Source organism: Rattus norvegicus, chromosome X, assembly GCF_036323735.1.
Source record: "Rattus norvegicus strain BN/NHsdMcwi chromosome X, GRCr8, whole genome shotgun sequence".
Lineage (NCBI taxonomy): Eukaryota > Metazoa > Chordata > Mammalia > Rodentia > Muridae > Rattus > Rattus norvegicus.
The window spans coordinates 16,188,019-16,206,994 of record NC_086039.1 but is presented as its reverse complement, the minus strand read 5'-3'; the positions used below and the strand labels follow the sequence as shown (position 1 = coordinate 16,206,994).

The following is an 18,976-nucleotide window of genomic DNA, read 5'->3' as shown; positions in this document are numbered from 1 at the left end:
TAAAAGTTCTGAGCATGTCCAGATGGGTTCCTGACCACCTCTTTTATGATGCCAACTATGAAGATCACCAAGTGTTCCTAGCTACCATTAACCTTTGAAACATGTCTTCTATAACCTTGAGATAAACATGCACAAAAATAGGACTGCCATTTCTCCTTCTTCAACTGTGACTTTAAACTAAGCGTGCTCAAAAATACAACTCTTAACTGAGTGTGATCAGAAGGGTGCCTGCCCTGTATGAATAACTATAGCTTCCCTGGTGAATAAAATTCTCCTACTTCCTGTGTTCCAAAGGAATCATTTTAGAAATAACTCTCCTTCCATGAGCCAAGTAATAGATCTTTCTCCGTGCTTTAAAATGTTCTCTGCTATGATTGCTTTGGATTTTCAGTACCAAGTTATAAACCTGCTGCATTTGGTAATTTCTTTGACTTTTAAGCTATTGGAAAATATAATGCCGATACAACAAAATTGCTTTGGATATGGACAAAAAAGACCTTACGTAGGTATTATTATAACCAAGAAAAGACCAGAGCAAAGTCGATAGATCAGCCACCTCATTTTACACACAAGGAAAATGAAGTCAGAAAGATTATATAAATTATTTAGGGTAATATAATGACTAAATCTGGAGTTCTGATTTTCCAACTACAGTTACCCTCCTCCTTTATACTTTGCTCCTAGCCAATAATAGCTTTAGCTATTCGCACATGCAGAAGGTACCGTTCATGACCAACTCACCTCTCTATCACCTTAAATAAATGCGTTTTAAGGTAGTAGGGGAAAGGTAGAAAGATGTAAGCAGTCCAAACAACCCTCCACTTTCCCTCCCCCAATCGCCAATCTTATGGACAAAAGCAACTCTTTTAGCTACTCCCGTGGAAAGCCTCTAGGAGGAAGAATAGCTTCTGAATGCTGCAAGTTTTTCAAGTATTGTTTGTCAAGAATCATTTTCATGAATAGTTCTCTAAGGTGTCAAGAGTGGGCAATACAAAACACAGTCACTTCAACTGAGAGAACATAAACTTCTCAGAAAGGAGATAATTGCTCCAGAGCACTTGCTGCTGTGGCTCCCAAGGGCTTCCTCTCCTCACCAAGGCAGTCTTGGGGATTTGAAGATCAACTCTCATGACGACACATTGGAGGCATCATCTAGGACAGTGGTAGGAAATGTGACAGTTTGTTTTCCATTACTTGTCCCTAAACTCTAGGATAGAACTTAATGAGAAAAGTTTATTACAGTGCTGACAGAGTTGGACATAGCATTTGAATTTGCCTGCTTAGGCAGTTGGCCCCACACTAAAAATCTCCAGCAGTACATGATTCTGCACAGACAGATATACACGGGCAAATTGCTTTACAGGGAGATGAATGTTTGTAATGTTGGATTGGCAAGTGGCTACCCAGCTGACAAGTTTGTAATTAAGTCTATGAAGAATAACTTTTCAAAAGAGATTACATTTCTCATAACAGGAGTCTGGAGTTTGGTGGTCCTGGTTCTGCTAGACATGCTGTAATGATGTTCACAAGCTTCCCAGAGTTTCCTCTATCCCTGATAATTTTCTTTAGTATTTGCTCTTCACACACATGCAAATTGCCACGGATATAAGATGCATGTCTCTCCAGACCTCATGTACTAGACAAAACAGCAATAACACCAAAATGAAAGTCATAACAGTCAATTTCATCCATTTTATTTTTATCTATTATGAAGAAAAATGTAAAATAAAGTTCCAGCAGATTTACACATTGATGAAAATGTGTTGCCAACCCTAGATATACAGAATACCGTGTTTCTTTCAAGGAACAATGGGACTGTAACGTTTGGCTAAGGTTATACCCCATCACTTGTGGCTGAACAAGCCTTCATTTGAACAAAATTGGAATGTGTTTATCAAAACTTAAGATGTGACTGAATGCTGAGACGGGAACTTGAAGAGGAAGTCACAGATACAGACTAGAATTAGCCTTTTCACACAGGGAAGGCTTTGTTTGTTTATATGACTATAAGCAACTACATATTTCTGTATTTCTAACTTTCTAGCACACTCTCATGTGCTCCCATCTGATGGTGCTCTAAATCACCTGAGGTTATTCTTTTCCAAACATAGTCTTCCCTTCTTCCTGTCTGCTGTCCTTCCATCCAATACCTTTAGCATTGACATCTTGCAGGAGTCAGTTCTCTCCTACCATGCGGGCTCCCAGAATCAAACTCATTTGGCTTGCTTGACAGCAGGTGCCTTTATTTGAAAAGATTGGCCATGGCTTGAGAATGCTGCAATGACATCCTCATTTAACACTGACCCACAGGGGAGGAACTAGTGTGCAATATGCATTAGGTGTCAATTTTAATGATATTACTGTGGTTTGAATGCAAACTATCCTCCATGGGCGTGTATTGATATCTTGGTTCTTAGCTGGTGCAACTGTTTAGAGAGATGCTGGAGAGTTTAGGAGTTTAGGCATAGCTTGAGAAAGTAGGACACTGAGAGGTATGCTTTTGAAGCATACCTGGCCCCAATCCTTTCCTCACCCCTCTGCTTCCTGCCCACTGTTGGAAAATAACCTACTTATAATGTAAACTCTGTTGATGTGATAGACCATGACAAAAAGCAACGTGGGGAGGAAAAGGTTTATTTGGCTTACGTGCCATCATCACAGTTTAATATTACCTAGGAATTCCAGACAGGAACTCAAGCAGGACAGGAACCTGGAGGCAGGAACTGAAGCAGAGTCCATGGAGGACTGTGCTTAATGGCTTGCTCTTCCTGGCTCACTCAATTTGATTTCTTGCTTCTAAATTTTATTTTATTTGTATGAGTATCATGCTTACATGTATGTCTATGTACCTCATATAGAGTACCTGATACTCGAGAAGACTAGAAGAGGGTATCAAATCCTCTATGACTAGAGTTACAGATAGTTGTGAACTTCCATATAGGTGCTGGGAATTAAACTTGTGTCCTCTGGAAGAGTAAATGCTTTCTTAACTGTTGAGCCATCTTTCCAACCTATGATTTTATTTTCTTATACACCCCAGGACCACCTGCCCAGGAATGGCCCTACCTACAATGGGCTGGGCCCTTCCACAACAATCTTCAATTAAAATTAGGCCCAACAGGCTTACTCACAGGCAATTCTGATGGGGGCATCTTCTCAGTGGAGGTTCCTTCTCAGATGACTTGATACTGTTTCAGGTTAGTCGACAAAAACATAAACAACACACCTTCTTTGACACATGCTCCCATAACCATGTTCTGCCTTACTGTGAGTCCAAAATCAATGGAATCGAGGACTGTGAACTGAAAGTTCTGCATGTATGAGCCAAAATAAATCTTTTCCAAAACATGTTGTTTTTGCTTGGTATTTTGTCACAGTGACACAAAGTTCAACTTACCCAATTATAGTCAGTTATTTTAGGGATCTTGGGTGACTGAGGAATCCAGATATTCAAGCAACTGATGTAAAAAGAATTGTAGGGACAGCAGGTGGCTCAGCATGTAAAGACAATTGCTGCCAACCATGCCTAATGAGTTTGATCTTGGGAGTCCACATGGTTGGGGAGAACCAATTTCTGTAAACTGTTTTCTTATTACACCCAAAGTCAATAGACATTTAAAAAAGTATTCTAATCCATTAAGTGTTCTACTAGAAAGGAAGTACAAAACAATATAGGCTTCTTGTTGAAATAAAATGTCTACTATATGACTTTATGCCTACTTTAAGAAATCAAGTAACTGTAGTATACCTTCACACCCGCATTCTGAAACTAATCATATAAGTACAGCTTGTCAATATTTGTCATAAAGTATTGAATCACAAAATTGCAAAGTAGTATAGCTGATGTCATATTAATGATGACTTTCTGTAATGTCCACCTTTCCAGAATTGCTTGTTGTTGTTTTCTTCAGATGAGTAAACTCAGGTCCAGAGAGATTGTTTGGTTTGTTTAATTACTTAGGTAATGACAACAATTTTTTTCTAGAAAGAGATGAACCTGAGAGGTATTGTGAAAGAGGAAAGGAATGAGGTTTTGCAAAAAGAGTGGCAGTGAAATCTTGGTTATGAGGAAATATAATAAATGCAGATACGAAGGCCCATAATGACTTATATATCACAACAACTTAGGGATGATGGCATCCCGTAAGCATGGCTTGGATGGGAGAGAAGGTATTGGGGATAGGCAGCAGCAGGATTACTTTGTGAGAAATCTTCTGAAGCTTATGTTGCTGGAGGGCCTGAATTGAGTCACTGTTGGACCTTAGATTACACATTTTGATAGTTTTCATGTGCTTCATGCCAGGAACCATTTAGCATATGTCTTTGGTAATGTCTTAGTTAGGGTTTTATTACTGTGAACAGACACCATGAACAAGGCAAGTCTTATAAAGGACAACATTGAATTGGGGCTGGCTTACAGGTTCAGAAGTCCAGTCCATTATCATCAAGCACAAACATGGCAGCATCCAGGCAGGCATGGTGCAGGAGGAGCTGGGAGTTACGTCATCTGAAGGCTGCTAGTGGAAGTCTGGCTTCCAGGCACGAGAAACTTATAACCCACATCCATAGTGACACGCCTACTCCAACAGGGCCACACCTCCAAATAGTGCCACTCCCTGGCCCAGCATATGCAAATCATCACAGGTAGAATCTTAACAAGCTGGTGAGCTAGGCTTTATTATGACTCCTTTTTTGGCAAGGGAGAAAACTGAAGCCTAAAAAGGTGTGTTAATCAGAATTCTTGCTGCAGTTACAAGATCCCCAAATAAACAGCGAGAATTCATTCTGGCTGTTTGACTCGGGGGTTTCAGTCCATAGTTGTGGCTTCATTGTTTCTGGGACTGTAGTAGAGCAGAAGAACAAGGCTGAACAAAGCTACTCTCTTCATAGCAGCCAGAAGCAGAGGCAGGTAAGGAGAAGGAGGAAACCATATTATATTTCTAATCTCCCTAGCACTGTATCACGTGCCCATCAGAAACTTCAAAAGATGGGCTATGGTTTAAGAACACTACAATGACATATTCTTCTAACAATGGCTTATGAGGAGAATCTAGCTTGCGGTGGTCAACTGAACATTTATGCTTAATGATATTGTTATGGTGTGGGTCTAAAAGGTTCTTGACAGGGTTATACACTTAAATTTGGGCCGCTAACTAGTTATCAGTGCTCAAAAGTTTAAGGATTTGGGCTGAGTTGGAGAAAGTTGGTTAGTGAAAGGTATGGCACCAACAAGAGTTTAGCTTGGCTCCATTTGAGCATGGCTGGAGTGGTTTCTTAGGGACTACATTGTTGACTATTAGTACCTTTCTCCAAAGCCCCATTTGAGGACCCTACCAATCTCCTTTTTAAGGCAGTCTTTCAAAATGACTATTCTTTCAGACCCTTGAACCTGCAGTGGGTAGGATTAGGCCAATTCATGAGATGTCCTCAAGTTATCTCTGCTGTTTCTCTGAGGCAAAGAGTCTGACTTATTTAAAACATTTTATTCACTTATCTTTGGAGGGCCCAGGTGAAAGAACGTGTTTACCAAAGCATGTGGAGGCCAGAGGGCAACTTGGAAGAGTCAACTCCCTTCCTTGTAACATGTAGGGGAATCAAACTCGGGTTGTCAAGCTTGATGCCAAGGGCATCCCCTTCATCCCATAAGGACTAACTTTCTAGGATCCTACCAGTTCTAAAGGCTTCTGAAAATGTTTTAAATAAGGCCTGGTTATGTTTATCTACAGCAACAATCCCACTCCTCTGGTATCAGTATGTCATACGCTCACTGATGTGTCAAAATATCTGACCATATATCGTATAAGGAAAAGATACTTATTTTGACTCATTGTTTCAGTTTTTAATGTATGGTTGAATAGCTAACTCTCCTGTTACCTGACTGGAGCCTGAGAGGAACATACAGAAAGCACAGAGATAGAGAGTTCCCCGGGAGAAGAAGCAGCCCTTAAGTTCAAGTGCTCCTTCCTCCCCCTGACCTACTTCTTCTATGCAAGGCTCACTTCCCAATTTTTCCAGGGCTTCCAAAATAGAAACACCAGTCCTTTATTATGAAAGCTTCTTTCAGGGATACTTTCTAGGTAAACCAATAAACAAACAAACAAACAATCCCCCTAAATCCAAGCTACTAGCATGTAATAAATTGACGGTTAGGATACAGGTCTTGGTCTAACTCTGAGCGCCAAGTTTATGTTTCTGTCTTTGCTTTGTTTTGGCTTTGTTGAGTATCTTAGGGTTTCCATTGCAATAAAGATACAACATGACCGTAGCAACTCATAAACATTTAATTAAAACATTTAATTGCGGTTGGCTTACAGGTTTCAAGGCTCAGTACATTATCATCAAGGCAGGAGCACAGCAGCATCCAGGCAGACATGATGCTGGAGGAGCTGACAGTTTCATATTAATATATATAATATATATAGTATATATATTATATATACACATACATATTTTTTGGATTTTTTATTTACTTTTCAAATATTTTTCAAATATTATTCCCAGACATAAGCCCCCTATTCCATCCCTCTCCCCTTCTTCTGTAACCTCCCCAAACAACCACACCTTCCAGCCTTCTAGCTCTGACATTACACTACACTGGGGAATCCTGCTACATATGTAGTTGGAGCCCTGGGTCAGTTCATGTGTATTCTTTGGGTAGTGGTTTAGTCCCTGGAAGCTCTGGTTGGTTGGTATTGTTGTTCTTATGGGGTTGCAAGCCTCTTCAGCTCCTTCAATCCTTTCTCTAATTCCTCCAATGGGGACCCCATTCCCAGTTCAATGGTTTGCTACTAGCATTCACCTTTTTTTTTTGTCATGCTCTGGCTGAGCCTCTCAGGGGACAGCTATATCAGGCTCCTGTCAGCATGCACTTCATGGCCTCATCAATATTTTCTAGGTTTGGTGGCTGTATATATATGCGGGGATCCCCAGGTGGGGCAGGCTCCAAATGGCCATTCCTTCAGTTTCTGACTCAAACTTTGTATTCACATCCCCTGCTGTGAATATTTTTGTTCCCCCTTCTAAGAATGACTGAAGCATCTGCACTTTGGTCATCCTTCTTCTTGAGCTTCATGTGGTCTGTGGATTGTATCTTGGGTAATCCAAGCTTTTGGGCTAATATCCACTTATTAGTGAGTGTATACCATGTATTTTTTTATGATTGGGTTACCTCACTCAGGATAATAATTCCAAGTTCCATCCATTTGCACATGAATTTCATGAAGTCATTGTTTTTGATAGCGGATACCATTGTTTTTGATACCATTGTGTAGATGTACCACATTTTCTGAATCCATTCCTCTGTTGAAGGGCATCTGGCTTCTTTCGAGCTTCTGGCTATTATAAATAAGGCTGCTATGAACATAGTGGAGCATGTGTCTTTGTTATATGTTGGGGCATCTTTTGGGTATATGCCCAAGAGAGGTATAGCTGGGTCCTCAGGCAGTTCAATGTCCAATTTTCTGAGGAACCTCCAGACTGATTTCCAGAATGGTTTTACCAGTCTGCAATCACACCAACAATGGAGGAGTGTTCCTCTTTCTCCACATCCTCGCCAGCATTTGCTGTCACCTGAGTTTTTGATCTTAGCCATTCTCAATGGTGTGAGGTGAAATCTCAGGGTTGTTTTGATTTGCATTTCCCTTATGACTAAAGATGTTGAACATTTCTTTAGGTGCATTTGGCCATTCGATAATCCTCAGGTGAGAATGTTTTGTTTAGCTCTGTACCCCATTTTTAATAGGGTTATTTGGCTCTCTGGAGTTTAACTTCTTGAGTACTTTGTATATTTTGGATATTAGCCCTCTATTGGATGTAGGATTGGTAAAGGTTTTTCCCAATCTGTTGGTTGCCTTTTTGACCTATTGACAGTGTCCTTTGCCTTACGGAAGCTTTGCAATTTTATGAGGTCCAATTTGTCAATTCTTGACCTTAGAGCATAAGCCATTGGTGTTTTGTTCAGGAAACTTTCCCCAGTGCCCATGTGTTCCACACACTTCCCCACTTTTTCTTCTATTAGTTTGAGTGTATCTGGTTTGATGTGGAGGTCCTTGATACATTTGGACTTAAGATTTGTACAGGGCGATAAGAATGGGTCAATTGGCCTTCTTCTACATGCTGACCTCCAGTTGAACCAGCACCATTTGTTGAAAATGCTATCCTTTTTCCAATGTATGGTTTTAGCTCTGTTGTAGAAGATCAAGTGACCATAGGTGTGAGGTTTCATTTCTGGGTCTACAATTCTTTTTTTCTTTTTTTCTTTTTTTTTTTTTTTGGTTCTTTTTTTCGGAGCTGGGGACCGAACCCAGGGCCTTGCGCTTCCTAGGTAAGCGCTCTACCACTGAGCTAAATCCCCAGCCCCACTGGGTCTACAATTCTATCCCATTGATCTACCTGCCTGTCTCTATACCAATATCATGCCATTTTTATCATAATTGCTCTGTAACACAGCTTGAGGTCAGGGATGGTGGTTTCCCCAGAGCTTCTTTTATTGTTGAGAATAGATTTCCCTATCCTGGGTATTTTGTGATTCCAAATAAATTTGCAAATTGTTCTTTCTAACTCGATGAAGAACTGAGTTGGACTTGTGATGGGAATGGCATTGAATCTGTAGATCGCTATTAGTAAGATGGCCATTTTTACTATATTAATCCTGCCAATCCAAGAGCATGGGAGATCTTTCCATCTTCTGAGATCTTCTTCAATTTCTTTCTTCAGAGACTTGAAGTTCTTGTCCTATAGATCTTTCACTTACTTGGTGAGAGTCACACTAAGGTATTTTATGTTGTTTTTGACTATTGTGAAGGGTGTTATTTCCCTAATTTCTTTCTTAGCCTGTTTATCCTTTGAGTAGAGGAAAGCTACTGGTTTGAGTTAATTTTGTACCCAGCCACTTTGGCATAGTAGTTCTGTGGTGGAACTTTTGGGGTCATCTGCAAATAGTGACATTTTGACTTCTTCCTTCCCAATTTTTACCCATTTGACCTCTTGTTGTCTGATTGCTCTCGCTAGAACTTCAAGAACTATATTGAGTAAGTAGGGAGAGAGTGGGCAGCCTTGTCTAGGCCCTGATTTTAGTGGGATTGCTTCAAGTTTCTCTCCATTTAGATTGATGTTGACTACTGGTTTGCTGTATATTGTTTTTAATATGTTCATGTAAGGATCTTGAATTCCCGATCCTTCCAAGACTTTTACCATGAAAGGGTGTTGAACTTTGCCAAATGCTCTCTCAGCATCTAATGAGATGATTGTGTGGTTTTTTTCTTTGAATTTCTTTACATAGTGGATTATGTTGATGGATTTCTGTATATTGTACCATCCCTGTATCCCTGGGATGAAGCCTACTCGATCATGATGGGTGATCATTTAGCAGTGTTCTTGGATTTGGTTTGTGAGAATTTTATTGAGTATTTTTATGTCGATATTCATAAGGGAAATAAGTCTGAAGTTGTCTTTCTTTGTTGGTCTTTGTATGGTTTAGGTATAATTATAGCTTCATAGAAGAAATTGGGTAATGCTCCTTCTGTTTCTATTTTGTGGAATAATTTGGACAGTATTGGTATGAGATCTTTTATGAAGGTCTGGTAGAATTCTACACTAAACCAATATGGTCCTGGGGACTTTTTTGTTTGGGAGACTTTTAATGACTGCTTCTAATTCTTTAGGAGTTATGGGGTTGTTTAAATGGTTATCTGATCCTGATTTAACTTCAGTACCTGGTATCTGTTTAGAAAATTGTCCATTTCCTCTGGACTTTCCAGTTTTGTTGAGTATAGGCTTTGTAGTAGGATCTGATGATTTTTTGAATTTCCTCTGGCTCTGTTATGTCTCCCTTTTCATTTCTAATTTTGTTAATTTGGACACACTCTCTGTGTCCTCTGGTTAGTCTGGCTAAGGGTTTATCTATCTTGTTGATTTTCTCAAAGAACCAACTTTTGGTTCTGTTGATTCTTTCTATGGTCCTTTTTGTTTCTACTTGGTTGATTTCTGCCGTGAGTTTGATTATTTCCTGCTTTCTACTCCTCCTGGGTGTATTTGCTTCTTTTTGTTCTAGAGCTTTTAGGTGTGCTGTCAAGCTGCTGACATATGCTCTCCTGTTTCTTTCTGCAGGCACTCAGAACTATTTTTTTTCCTCTTAGCCCTGCTTTTATTGTGTCCTATAAGTTTCGGTATGTTGTGGCTTCATTTTCATTAAATTCTAAAAAGTCTTTAATTTCTTTATTTCTTCCTTTACCCTGTTATCATTGAGCAGAGTGTTGTTCTGCTTCTGTGTATATGTGGGCTTTCTGTTGTGTTTTTTTTTGTTTGTTTGTTTGTGTGTTGGTTTTTTGTTGTTATTGAATACCAGCATTAGTCCCTGGTGATCTGATAGGATGCATAGTATTATTTTAACTTCTTATTGAGGCCTGTCCTTTGACTGATTATATGGTCAATTTTTGAGAAGCTACCATGAGGTGCTGAGAAGAAGGTATATTTGTTTTAAGATGAAATGTTCTATAAATATTTGTTAAATCCATTTGATTCATAACTTCTGTTAGTTTCTCTATGTCTCTGTTTAGATTCATGAGTGTATGGGGCCATGCTTAAGGATAGCATAACACAAAATACATTTAGTTCTACTTCAGATGTTCTATAGTCTACAGCAGTCTCTCCAACGTTAAAAGTCCAAAGTTCAGTCTCTTCTGAGATTTATGCACTCTCTAAACTCTAATCCTTTAAGAAATCAAAATCAAAAAGCATATCGCATACATCCAGCATCATGCAGATTATTCAATACCATTGCAAAATGTCATAGTGAGAAAATACTGGAGCAAAAAGACAGCAAACCATCTAGGTAAGTTCCAAACTGCGCATCTCTAGGTTCAATGTCAAATCTCTCTTGAGATCTCCAGTTCCTTTCAGCTTTGTTGACTGCAGCACAGGTCTTTCTCTTTGGCTGCTTCCACTCCCTGTTAGCAGCTTTCCTTTGCAGGTGTCCCATGGCTCTGGCATCTCTAACACCTTGCGGTTCCCAAGACAACTTCAACTTCAGAGTTTCTTGTTCCAACATCTGGAATCCTCACAGAATCTTCTGGCCTTCTCCAAAGGGCTTGGGTAACTTCTCCAGCTCTGCCTTCTGTAGCACTCTAGGCTCTGGTTGACTCCACTCCACTGCTGCTGCTGTTCTACGTGGTCATCCCATGGTACTGACACCTCCAATACACTGGGATCTTCCACTGCAACTAGGCCTCTCATAGGCTCTCTTCATGGTGCCAAGCCTCAACTTCTTTGCATGACTCCTTCAACCCTCGGCTGTCAATTGCAACTGAAGCTCCACCATCACCAATGTCCTTTCCTGGCCTTTCACAGTACCAAGCCTCAGCTGCTCTCCATGACCCTTTTATGCCTTCAAAACCAATACCACCTGGGTGACTCTTACACATTACCAAGTCCAGCTGCAGCACAGGTACAACCTTGGCTATCTCTGGAACACAGCTTCTTTGTGCTTTCAGAAAATACTTCCCAGGGGATTTCACCTCAGTGATGCTTGTCTTTTCTTAATCACCACAAATTTCTTAGCTCCCACTAACAAGTATCAGTTGTACCCATAGTCCCTTCTATTCTGGACTATAAAGCCAGAGCCGTATGACTGAAGCTGCCATGTTCTGCTGCTTGCTGGATCTGAAACATGATCCTCTTGGTCTATTACACTATCACCAGCTTTCTGTTTTCCAACTCCTTCACTGCCTAAACTTGCTTGTCACAAACTTATTCTGTAGACTGACCTTGAACTCAGGGATTTGCATGTCTCTGTGTCCTGAGTTCTTGGATTAAAGGTATGTGTAACCATACTTGAATCTAAGCCTTTCTTTTAACCTTAGCCTCAGGTAGACTTTTCAGACATGGGCAAAAATCAGCAACATTCTTAAGTAAAGCATCATAAGAACAATCTCTCAACCATATACTAAAATTCTTCTCCACTGAAACCACTTGGGCGAGGTCTGAAGAGTTCAAATCACCCTCAGTACTAATGTTTTCCACATTCCTACTAGGATGGTATATTATACCCCACTTAAAGAATTCCACATATTTCCAAGTCCAAAGTCCCCAAGTCCACATTCCTTCCAACAGAAACATAGTAAGGACTATCAAAGCAATACTCCAGTCCTGGTACCAGCTGCTTTCTTAGTTAGGGTTTCCATTACTGTGAAGAACCACTATGACCAAGGTAACTCTTATAAAGGACATTTAATTGGGGCTGGCTTTCAAGTTCAAAAGTTCAGTCCATTACCATCAAGGTGGGAGCATGGTGGCATCCAGACAGCCAGTACAGGATAAGCTGAGAGTTCTACATCTCCATCCAAAGGAAGCCATATGCAGACTGGCTCCCATGTGGTTAGGAGGAAAGTCTCAAAGCCCATCCCCACAGTGACACACTTCGTCCAACAAGGCCATACTTTCTAGAATTGCCACTTTCTGGGCCAAGAATATTCAAACCATCACAGTTGAGGGTTTTTTGTTTGTTTGTTTGTTTGTTTGTTTGTTTTTGTTTGTTTGTTTGTTTGAGACTGTAGCAGAGGTTTTCCTTATTTTACTGCATTGTCAAGGCTGTCCTTAACTCCTGATCTGTTTTTAAACTACTTTGGAAAAGTTGAGGTTATAGGTCTGTGTCATCAGGCCTAGCTTCAACACTATAATTTTTTTGTATCATTAGGCTGTATTCATTATATTTAGAAAAACAGACTCCTCTGATACCTTAGAAAATAAGGAACTGTAGGTGGGCATCAACTACAAAATAACTCAGAGAATGCTTCCTTATCAACAACAACACTGTCATTCAAAATATTATTACAAATACAGTATCTTGGGTCTCATTCTGTAGCCATTGACTCAGTCACTGGCCCAGAAAGCTGTGTTTTAGCAAACTTATACAGATTTTCTTTTAATGTTTTATTGGTTCTTTGTGAATTTTACATCATACATCCCAATCTCATTGATCTCCCTGTCCCTCCATATCTGCCCTAAACCCTTGCATCCTGCCCCCCCCCCACAAAGAAAACAAAAAACAGAACAAAATATCTTATGGTGGAACCTGTGTTGTGTCTCAGTGTGTCACACAGTACACCCTTTTGCCCAAATAGCTTTACTGCCAAGTTTTTAGGCAAAAATTATAAATGTTTTTAGTTAAAGTAGAATTATATCGCTACCCTTCCCTTTCCTTTCTCTAGCTCCTTCCTGTTACTCTCCTTTGACCTCCTCCCATGCCTCCAACTCTCAAATCGATAGCATCTTTTTCTTTGTGTGTTCATATATGTGTGTGTGTGTGTGTGTGTGTGTGTATACAGATCAAAGATATATATTTGAATATAGATATCCTACATATCTATATACATACACACATGTATATGTAGCAGTATGTAGCAATATTAGTGGGCATATTAAGGTGGAAAGGGAAATTTTTCATATGTTTTTCACCCTTAGACAAAAAACTCTAGGCATTAATGACTGCAGAGAGGAAATTAATCAGCCTTTCCCAAGGCTGAGCCACCTTAATAATTGTCCAATGCAGTGTAGTCATCCATGAACCCATATATACCTGGCAACAAAATGGACTCAACAGCTTGTATTCATATATATGTAGGAATTTTTGTTAATAACTGTTTTTGACAACTTCATACATGTATGAAATACATTCAGAACAGGGTCCTCACATTGTTTTTGATGTCACTCCTCCCTTTGTTAGCTCCGTTTCTTTCCTGAAAATCTTTTTCCTACATTCACTTTTGGTTTGTTTTGTGACCTGCAGAATTTCATTCAGGCTGTGTGTGCATCTGATTATGTGTTTGGAACTATTCCTTAGAGCCTGGTAGGCTCATAACTGAAAACACAGCTGGTTATTATGGCTTTGTCTTTCCCACAATCTGTCATTTTCCAATAGTTAATCAATATAATGATAAGTTCCCCTGAACATTTTTCCATCCATGTTGGGCGATTCTGACTTATGGAAGTTGAGTAGTCAAAAAAAAATTGGGGAACACTTAGTGGACAGATTGTAACTTTACTCCTGTATTTTACAAAAGAGGAAACTGAAGTGTGATCACTTAACCACAAATATGATTCCAACATTGGTTATTAAGTCCAATATCTCCTGATTCCTAGTCCAGTGCACTGTCTGCTGTGTTTTGCTTTGTTATTAACCTCCAACAAGTGGTATACTGCTAGCAGGCTGGGGAACACCAGGTAGTGTTTGGAGGACCTCCAGTTGGACCCAGCATATCCATTTATGTTTACATCAGTGTCTCTTTTCTATTTGTTTGTCTCACACTAAAAGCTGTTTCTCCATACCTATGCCGCCTATTGCTTGTCTTCCATTTAACGTTTCTCCTTTTCCTCCTCTTCTTTTTCATATTATCTTTATAAGTTTTTTAGTAATGGCAATACTTTCCAACATTAATCTTTCATAATCTTTAGGAGAACTTGAACAATATATACATGCTGGAGTGCCCTACCCAGGAACTACAATGCTGTCAGTTGGGCCTTAAGTCAGGGCATCAAGAATTTAAAAGGCCGATGCCTGCTCATATTCCTGACCCAAGAGGAACCTGCCTAATGGCCTCTGGATACAGGAATATAGAAGTCAGTGGCAGGAACCTGCTTGTATCTGCCTGCACACGGAACTGAACTGAACTGGTCACACAGCTCCCTGCCCTCAAATCCTGTGGGAGAGAGAGCTGGACCCACAGAAGTGTGGATAATCCTGAGACCTCAGGGAAGACAACTACTTCTGCACACATTCCTGACCCAAGAGAAACCTGCCTAGTGCCCTCTGTGCCCTCTGAGCACAGGGACCTAGGAGCAGTCAGGGTCAGGACCCTTTGGGTTTCTGCCTGCCCCAAGAGCTGAAAGCCAGTCGCTGGGAGCACCTACAAACCTGAGAGCAGAGGTAAGACCAACTCTTCTGCACAAAGCAACCGGCCTGGAGCCTTCAGGTCACACAAACCCAGGAGCAGCTCTCTGTTCCCAGATCTGGCTGAAAGAAAAGAGGTCTACAGGAGTGATGACACAAAGGCCTACAGGAGGGTCAAGCAACTGTCAGAGAAAGCAAAACAAGCTAACACCAGAGACAACCTGATGGTAAGAGGCAAGCACAAGAACCTAAGCAACAGAAACCAAGACAACTTGGTATCATCAGAGCCCAGTTCTCCCACCAAAGCAAATACTGAATATACCAACACAACAGAAAAGCAAGATTTGGATTTAAAATCACATCTTATGATGATGATAGGGGACTTTAAGAAAGACATAAATAACTCCCTTAAAGAAATACAGGACAACACAGGTAAACAAGTAGAAGCCTTTGAAGAGGAAACACAAACTCCCTTAAAGAATTACAAGAAAACACAACCAAACAGGTGAAAGAATTGAACAACACCATCAAGGATTTAAAAATGGGAATAGAAACAATAAAGAAAGCACAAAGGGAGATAAAAAAACTAGGAAAGAGATCAGGAATCATAGATACAAGCATCACCAACAGAATACAAGAGATAAAAGAGAGAATCTCAGCGGCAGAAGATACCAAAAAAATCATCGACACAACCTTCAAAGATAATGTAAAATGCAAAAGGCTCCTAATCCAAAACATCCAGGAAGTCCAGGACACAATGAGAAGATCAAACCTAAGGATAATAGGTATAGAAGAGAGTGAAGATTGCCAACTTAAAGGGCCAGTAAATATCTTCAACAAAATTATAGAAGAAAATTTCCCTATACTAAAGAACGCGATGTCCATAAACATAGGAGAAGCCTACAGAACTCCAAACAGATTGGATCAGAAAAGAAATTCTTCCAGTCATGTAATAGTCAAAAAACCAAATGCATAAAACAAAGAAATGATATTAAAAAGAGTAAGGGAAAATGGTCAAGTAACATATAAAGGCAGACCTATCAGAATTACACCAACCTTCTCACAAGAGATTATGGAAGCCAGAAGACCCTGGGAAGATGTCATACAGACTCTCAGAGAACACAAATGCCAACCCAGGTTACTATACCCAGCAAAACTCTCAATTAAAATAGATGGAGAAACCAAGATATTCCATGACAAAATCAAATTTACACAATATCTTTCTACAAATCCAGCTCTACAAAGGATAATTGATGGAAAACTCCAACACAAGGAAGGAAACTACAGCTAATAAAAAGCAATAAAATAATTTCCTTGCAAGGAAACCTAAGGAAGAGAGCCACAAAAACATATATTCACCTTTAAAAACAAAAATAACAGGAAGCAACAATCACTATTCCTTAATATTTCTCAACATCAATGGACTCAATTCTCTAATAAAAAGATAGACTCACAGACTGGAGAGGTAAAGAGGACCCAGCATTTTGCTGCCTGCAGGAAACTTACCTCAGAGACAAAGACAGACACTACCTCAGAGTAAAAGGCTGGAAAACAAATTTCCAAGCAAATGTTCCAAAGGAAAAAGCTGGAGTAGCCATTCTAATATCGAATAAAATAGAATTTCAACCAAATGTCATCAAAAAAGATAAGGAAGGACACTTCATATCCATCAAAGGAAAACTCCACCAAGATGAACTCTCAATCCTAAATATCTATGCTCCAAATGTGAGGGCACTTCACACAATAATAGTAGGAGATTTCAACACTCCACTCTCATCAATGGACACATCATGGAAACAGAAAATAAATACAGAAACAGTGAAACTAACAGAAGTTATGAAGCAAATTGATATTTATAGAACCATTCATCCTAAAACAAAAAGAATATAACTTCTCAGCACCTCATGGTACTTTCTCCAAAATTCACCACATAATTGGTCACAAAACAGGCCTCAACAGATTCAAGGATATTGAAATAACCCCATGCATCTTATCGGATAACCACAGACTTCAATAACAATAATAATGACAGAATTGTTCCACATATACATGGAAATTGGACAATGCTCTACTCAATGATAATTTCTCAAGAAATAAAGAAAGAATTTAAAGACTTTTTAGAATTTAATAAAAATGAAGGCACAGCATACCCAAACTTATGGGACACAATGAAAGCAGTGCTAAGAGGAAAACTCATAGCTCTGAGTGCCCCCAAAGAGAAACTGGAGACAGCATACATTAGCAGATTGACAGCTCTAGAACAAAAAGAAGCAAATACACCCAGAAAATAATCAAACTCAGGGCTGAAATTAACCAAGTAGACACAAAAAAGACTATACAAAGAATCAAGAAAACCAGGAGCTGGTTCTTTGAGAAAATCAACAACACAAATAAACCCTTAGCCAGACTAACCAGAGGGCACAGAGAGTGTATCCAAATTAAAAAAAATCATAAATGAAAAGGGAGACAAAACAACACAATCTGAGGACATTCAACAAATCATCAGATCCTACTACGAAAGCCTATATTCAACAAAACTGGAAAATCTTGAGGAAATGAACATTTTTCTAGACAAATACCTGGTACCAAATATAAATCAGGAACAGATAAACCATTTAAACATCCCCATAACTCCTAAGGAAATAGAAGAAGTTATTAAAAGTCTCCAAATCAAAAAGAGCTCAGGACCAGATGGGTTTAGTGCAGAATTCTATCAGACCTTCATAAAAGACCTCATACCAATACTATCCAAACTATTCCACAAAATAGAAACAGACGGAGCACTACCAAATTCCTTCTATGAAGCCACAATTATGCTTATACCCAAAGTACACAAAGATCCAACAAAGAAAAAGAACTTCAGACAATTTCTCCTACGACACAAAACTACTCAATAAAATTCTCGCAAACTGAATTTAAGAACACATCAAAACAATCATTCATCATGATCAAGTAGGCTTCATCCCATGGATGCAGGAATGGTTCAATATACAAAAATCCATCAACATAATCCACTATGTAAACAAACTCAAAGATAAAAACCACATGATCATTTCATTATATGCTGAGAAAGCATTCAACACCCCTTCATGAAAGATCAGTAATTCAAGGCCAATACATAAACATAGTAAAAGCCATATACAGTAAACCTGTAGCCAACATTAAAATAAATGGAGAGAAACTTGAAGCAATCCCACTAAAATCAGGGAGTAGATAAGGCTGCGCACTCTTTCCCTAATTTTACAATAAAGTACTTGAAGTCCTAGGCAGAGCAATCTGACAACAAAAAAAGGTCAAAGGGATTCAAATTGGAAAGGAAGAAGTCAAGATATCACTATTTGCAGATGATATGATTTTATACTTAAGTGACCCCAAAAGTTCCACCACAAAACTACTAAGCCTCATAAACACCTTCAACAAGTTGGCTTGGTATAAAACTAACTCCAACAAATCAGTAGCCTTCCTCTATTCAAAGGATAAACAGGCTGAGAAAGAAATTAGGGAAATGACACCCTTCAGAATAGTCAAAAATATCATAAAATACCTCTGTGTGACTCTAACCAAGCAAGTAAAACAATCTATATGACAAGAACTTCAAGTCTCTGAAGAAAGAAGAAGAAAATCTCAGAAGATGGAAAGACCTCCCATGCTCATGGATTGGCAGGATTAATGTACTAAAAATGGCCATTTTGCCAAAAGAAATCTGCAGATTCAAGGCAATCCTCATCAAATTTCTAACTCAACTCTTCATAGAGTCAGAAAGAACAATTTGCATATTCATTTGGAATAACAAAAAACCCAGGATAGTGAAAACTATCCTCAACAATAAAAGAACTTCTGGGACAATCAACATCCTGGACCTCAAGCAGTATTACAGAGCAATAGTGATAAAAACTGTATGGTATTTGTACAGAAACAGGCTGGTAGATCAATGGAATAGAATTGAAGACCCAGAAATGAACCCACACACTTGATCTTTGACAAGGGAGGAAACCCTTGTCAAACCCTCCAGGGGGGAAAAGCCGTTTTAACAAACAGTGCATGTAGAAGAATGCAAATTGACCCATTCTTATTGCCCTGTACAAAGTTTAA

At 39.3% G+C, this 18,976-nt stretch overlaps 1 protein-coding gene and 1 long non-coding RNA gene across 5 annotated transcripts in view; one reads left to right on the top strand and one right to left on the bottom strand.

Moving 5' to 3' along the window:
- Window positions 1-18,976, bottom strand: part of LOC102553061 (uncharacterized) — a 171,909-nt gene that overhangs the window by 60,011 nt on the left and 92,922 nt on the right. The window contains exon 5 of one of the 4 annotated variants that reach the window (XR_010061335.1): window positions 920-1,152. The exons of the other annotated variants lie outside the window; for them this stretch is intronic. This is a non-coding gene — a long non-coding RNA (uncharacterized LOC102553061). Of the gene's footprint in view, window positions 1-919; window positions 1,153-18,976 lie in introns of those variants that run through there. 4 annotated transcript variants of the gene reach the window in all.
- The window catches only part of Lancl3 (LanC like family member 3), a 131,435-nt gene that overhangs the window by 75,431 nt on the left and 37,028 nt on the right, over window positions 1-18,976 (top strand). The window lies entirely within an intron of this gene.